Source organism: Artemia sp. Qi Xiang Cuo, chromosome 15 (genome assembly GCF_049724085.1).
Source record: "Artemia sp. Qi Xiang Cuo chromosome 15, ASM4972408v1, whole genome shotgun sequence".
Taxonomy (NCBI): Eukaryota; Metazoa; Arthropoda; class Branchiopoda; order Anostraca; family Artemiidae; genus Artemia; species Artemia sp. Qi Xiang Cuo.
In genome coordinates, this window is record NC_142808.1 from 54,317,308 (window position 1) to 54,323,675 (window position 6,368).

A 6,368-nucleotide genomic window follows, 5' to 3' on the forward strand; every position below is an offset into this window, starting at 1 on the left:
CCCCTGCCCTGAGGGCTGTGGGGGGGGGGGTGTCATTGTCAAAGACCTAATTTCCCGAATTTCCACTACGTTGAACAAAATGGCTATCTCAAAATCTTGATTGGATGTGTTTGGGGACAAGGTGGGTGAGATGGGGGTTAGTTGTCCTACAATCACTTTCAACTATTAAAAAGGGCAATAGCCCTTTGAATTTCCAATCGAATGAGTCCTTTTTGAACTTTCCAAAACAAAGCTTTCTATAAATATCTTATATTCCCCCAGGGTATAACTTACAACCTGTGCCCTGAGGGTTGTGGGGGGAGTGTCCTCCTCAAAAGCATAATTTCTATCTGGAAATCAACTAGGCCTATGTAAAACAAAATGGCTAACTCAAAATTTTGATTGGACATGTTTGGGTAAATGGTGGTTGTGAAAGGGGTGTTAGTTGCCTTCCAATCACTTTTGACCCTTAAAAAAGCACTAGAACTCGATTTCCAATCAAATGAGCCCCCTTTGAACATTTTTACGACAACCCCTTTTATATGAAGAACCTTTGGAAAAAAATAATAATAATAGCAATAAAACATTAGAGCCGTATGGTCTTTACAATAGGCAATGCTATAGCATTGTCTCTGATTAGTTACCATATAATTTTCAACATCACAAGAATACTTGTTGGGAAAATTCTTAGCTAGTTGTTTCGGTAAATTTTGAGAAGATTCCATAACTTAGATGGGAACAAAGTGAGCACACTATTTGATACTTTTTTAATGGGTCTTCTGAATATATAGCCTATATTGCTGTCACTCATAAGTCAGATTTAAATTGATTAAATGCATGTTAGAGAGACACCCAGTTACTGACACTGCTTGACAAAAGTAGTAAAGATACAAACAATTCCACTGCATCCCTTATTTTATTTTCCTTTATTTTATGAGCCATTACTATTTTGATGCACACCCCCTCCCCTCCCAGTTATAAAGAACACACCCCTGGATAAAATTATTTGTTTTTATCTATAATTATATTATCTTTTATATGTTCAATGTTAAAACAATTTTTTTAAATGATTTAAGGGAACCCATAAAAACCACAGTGTATAAGTGATACCAGTAGATGTATAAATTTCAAGGGAATGAGGGTCATAAGGGACGTCCAGTGTATGTACACAGTTCAGGGCATATATTTGACCAGTAGAGAAAGAGAGCTGGACAAAGCAAATTTGCAACAGAAATGAAAATTATGTTGGGATTCAAGATAAAAATCTGATTCTGAGGATATGTCTGTTTCAGTGAATCAAGAATTTTACAGAAGATTAAGGGGAGAGAATTGCACAGTCAGAAAAGCAATATAATGTTTTGAAGTAGCATTAAATAAGAAATCTATAGGTACTCCTTTTATTTTTTTTAGCTTCAGAAGCAACTTAAGAAAAATTGTTGTCTGAATCCAAAACACTACCAAGTGCTTTAAAAAAGTTTTAAAAGTTGTTGTCAGTACATCATTCCTATTCTCCAGAAGGAAACACTATAAAATTTTGAAAACCACTTTAAAATATTCTAAATTATAGCTAGACTATACCCCCCTTATGGTTAATTGAAGCCTCTAGATTGAATTGATGGTTATATATGCACTGAATTTTCCTGAATTGAGAAGAATGGGCAAGTAAAATTCATCTGCAATGCAAGTGAATGTTTTATTTAAATTCAAGATCAAACTTTTCAAATTCAAGAGGCCTATGACATTTGGATATAGCATTAAACAATACATCTTTTTGTACTCCTTTTATTTTGTTTGTTAGACCTCTGTTAAGAAGCAAGTTCAGAAAAGTTGTTAGTGATTAGAGTTGGTATCAGTACATTATTTCCACTTAACAGAAGGAGACACTACCAAATTCTGGAAACCCCTTAAAAAATTTTTAACACATACTTTACTTTTAAAATGGTTAAATGAAGCCATTAGCTTGAATTGTTAGTTATATATATAAGGACTTTTCCCAACTTCCTGGGGGGGGGAGGAGTATAATAAATATTTGAATAAAATGAAGTTTTGATTAAAAATCAATATAAAACTTTGAGTCTAAATATAAGGTTATTTTGTATCTATCTCAACGTACATCTGATTAGAACATTAACCTTTTGGAAAGCAATTCACAGAAATTTATAATAACCTATTTCCTATTGGAAAATAAAAATCCTATACTAATATCTAGGAGGTCATGCATAAAAAATTGCAGCTTACAACATAATTTAGCTAGTGAGAGTGAATATACCAATTGATGCTCTTTATTATGCTCTTTCATAATTCAATAATTGGCTTTTTTATGCTCTTTAATAATTCAATAATTGCTTCTGCAGCAAATACCTTTTTAAGCCCTTAAATGACTCAAAACACCAGATAGTCACTAGGTTGACACAAGTTTTGTTGTGATGTCATTTTTAAGGGATTTTTGGCTCTTTATAAAACATTCTACAAATTTGTTTTCTAAGTAACATTTTACTTATAAGTCTAAGGATAATAATAATTGCACTCCTAAATCAGCTGCAAATGGCATTTTAGATACAAGTAATGCCACTGTATCCCTTATTTTATTCTCTTTTATATTATAAGTTATTACCCTGTTTATGCATAGACCCCTCCTCACTGATCTAACACACATCCCTAGATCAAATATGTCTGTGTTGTCTATAATCATGAGATCTATTAGGCCTATATGTTCAATGTTAAAACAATTTTTAGAGCAGATTTCATGGCACTGAGGAAATCACAGTGTCTAAGTGATTACAGTGGAGTTACTGACATTAGACATCACTTTAGGGTCCATATAAGACTTTAAAATTACTCTTGTAAACTAAATGACTGTCATGTTTGGAAATAATGTGATACAAAAAGCACTAAGTGGTGCATTCATCTTTTCTCAATGCCAACAATGAAATTATCTCTAAATTTACAGCAGTTTAAATTGAATTGTGCAAAATGGCTAGTAAAATATGATTTCTGAATATTATGAAGAACAACTGCTTTTATTAACATTTTTTGTCTTAGAGAGTAACTGTGAAGTAAAAACTGTGCTTTTTTTTTTGGTTCCTTAAATTTTAGGGCAATCTCTAGAGCCCCTGGTAAACTTTTCAACATAAATTCTACATACATTTCTATTACAATACAACTTTACTTTACCCCCCCCCCAATAGTCAAATACAACCCTTAATTTGTATACTTGTAATGAATTTTCTATGGTTTTGATAAAGTGTTAAATCAATTGAGCAACACAAGCATTGGAAAGAGCAACATTATGATTGTTCAGTGTATGTACATGGTTCAGCACATATAATTGACCAGTAGAGGGAGGGATGTTGATAAAGCAAATTTACTACAGAAATAAAATTATGTTGGGATTCAAGATGGAATTCTGATTCTAACAATATATCTGTTTCAGTGAATCAAGAATCTTATTTAATTAAATAAGAAATCTATAGGTACTCCTTTTATTTTTGTAGCTTTAGGAAAGTTGTTGCCTAAGTCCAGACTACTTTTAAAAAGTTTTAAAGTGCTTTAAAAAAGTTTTGAAATATGGTGTCAGTACATCATTCCAACTCTGCAAAAGCAAATCACAATAAAATTCTGAAAACTACTTTAAAATTCTGAAAACTCCTTTAAAATTTTCTAAAACACAAACTTTACCTTTCAAATGGTAAAATGAAGCCAATACCTTCAATCGTTAGTTATATATGCACTGAATTTTCCTGAAGTTTGGGGGGGGGGTAGAATTTATCTTCAAAGAAAATGAACATTTAAATTCAAGATCCAACTTTGAGTCTAAAGATAAGGGTAATTTGTATCAATCTCAATGTTAAGTAAATCAAAAAATTAGCCTTTTGCAAAGCAATTTACAGAAACTTACAATTGCCTACTTCACTTTGGAAAATAAGAAGCCAATACTGATACTAAGGAGGTCATGCATAAAAATCTGTAAATTTGCAGCTTACAACATAAGAAAGTTAACAACATAAGAAAGCTAGGATGAAAGTTAATATACCAATTGATGCCATTTTTGATGCCCTTTAAGAACTAAAAACACCCCATAGTCACTTAAAGTTCAATAACATTTCTGAAAAAAAATTGCCATTTGGAGCTGATTATTAAGAATCTGTTAAAAATACAAAAAGTGAAGTTTTGATAAGGCTAATGAAAAAAAACAAAAATAGGAGTAAAATATAATAGTTTATGAATATATTTGTGCTATATATTTGCACACTAGGGGGGGGGGGGTGTAAACCAAATTGAAACAAGCCATTGGCTTTTTAATTTATTGAATAAAATAAATATATTAAATATGGAACCAAATCTAGGTACCTTTTTTTCCCTTTAAAAACCCAAAAACTAAAGTTTAAAGGACATCCAGCACATGGCTAATATGGGAGTAAGTTTATTTGTGATGCAAATGAATGTTATATTTAGATTGAGGATGCAATTCTGGGTATATATTTGCAAATTGTGGTGGTAAATACTCTATGAATATAGGCTACAGGTTGTAAGAAATTCATGAATTTCTTAGAAAACTGGAAAAACAAGTAAAGAAGCAAAGATAAAGGTTCTCACCCTGCATAATGTGTTAACTAGGATTATTCTGCATATTATGGAGCAAGAACTATTTTCTTAATATGTTTCCTTATGTCCAGCTGGGATCCTAGGCTTAAAATAGCCTACTGGTTGGCCAACTGGCTAATTTAAAGATTACATACATACACTGTCAAATTAGCCATTTGTTGGTATCCCAAGTTTAAATCTTTGTCATGGAGTGAGCAACACCATACTATGCAGCAGAAGCCTGTTTTTCACTAGCAACTTTGAGATTTTGATGCAGTCTTTTTATTGCATATATATTGGATTGTTAATAATTAGGCGGTAAATATCTACCAAATCATATTATTGAGTTAGGACTAAAGTGAATACACCATTCAATGCTTTTTTTAATGCTGATTACAAATAAGAAGTATTTCTATCAGAAATGAATTTCAGCCCCCCCCCCATATATATGCCAATTCAGGGTTAGGTCAGGTATAGCCTATATAGGGGAAGGGGGCTGAAATTCATTTCTGATAGAAATGCTTATTATAGGCCTATTTGTAATCAGCATAAAAAAGGCATCAAATGGTGTATTCACTTTCTTCCTAACTCAATAATATGATTTGGTAGATATTTACCAAAAGATAAAATTCTACTTTAGTTACTTTTACCTATCTTGGAAAGGGGTAAGGTTAGGAAAATAAAACTTTCAGGGATGGGTCTACAGGCTAAAATATGTCCTGGGAAGGTATTTTGAAGTACTTATCTCCTCTCCTTCTCTCTCTAGAGGATCCTGAAATTTGCCTACATGACAGGTCTATACCTATTGAAATTTTGACAAAACAGCATTTTACCTTAATTTTCAGTTATAAGATTCTTTTTCTCTGGCTTTAGTTCTGAAAATGCAATTCCTGTTATTTGAGCAGTATTTTAAGCAATATCAATGTTAATTTTCAAAATTTAGGAAATGTATTTGCATATCTTTAAAACTCTATAAATCAGGATTGAGCAAAGTTGTGAAGCTGAAAACGATTTTTTTGGACTTCATTTTAAGCAGAAGATCTATATTACAAGGTTTCACTTTTATAAGACACAGGTTTTTAAAGGTCATCAAAGGTCAGGACCCTCTAGAGGGAGAAGGAGTGGATGTAGGTACTTCAAAATACCTTCCCGGGACATACTTTAGCCTGTAGGTCTATCCCTGAAAGTTTCAATTTCCTAACCAAACTCCTTCCCAAGATACCCAAAAGTAGCTAAAATAGAATTTTACCGATAAAGGTAAACTGATACACTAAGATATTAGACACATGTAGATCCTTGGCCAGTCTCAAAAAGTAGTCTATAAGCTAAATTAGGCCTAGGGTAATGCTAGTAAAGGTTTCATTCACAGTATAACAAACCTACTGGATGCAAATAACTGCTTTACAACACATAGGCAAAACTTACTGAAAAACCTAAAAAAAATCGATCAATTGAGAACTCAAGCTTTAAATTCCAAAAATCCATAAAATGTCTGCCGCTATCCGCCATGTTGCCAATTTTTGATGAGGAAATGAATTATAAATTTTAATAGAAGAAATAATCGGTTATCTATGGTCATCTGGCAACACCTTTCAGATAGCACGGTCCAATCTGCAAAAGTCACTTTTGCAGTTGGAAAAATTCTGTCAACATTCACATTTACCCATTGCACCCACCAAGTCAAAAATAATCCAATTTCACCGGAAGCAAATAAATAAATTTCAAAAATTTCCATATTATTAAATATAGATTAATGCTAGAAGATAGCCAAGAGACCCATATTCAAACTGAGAAAAAAACAAAAG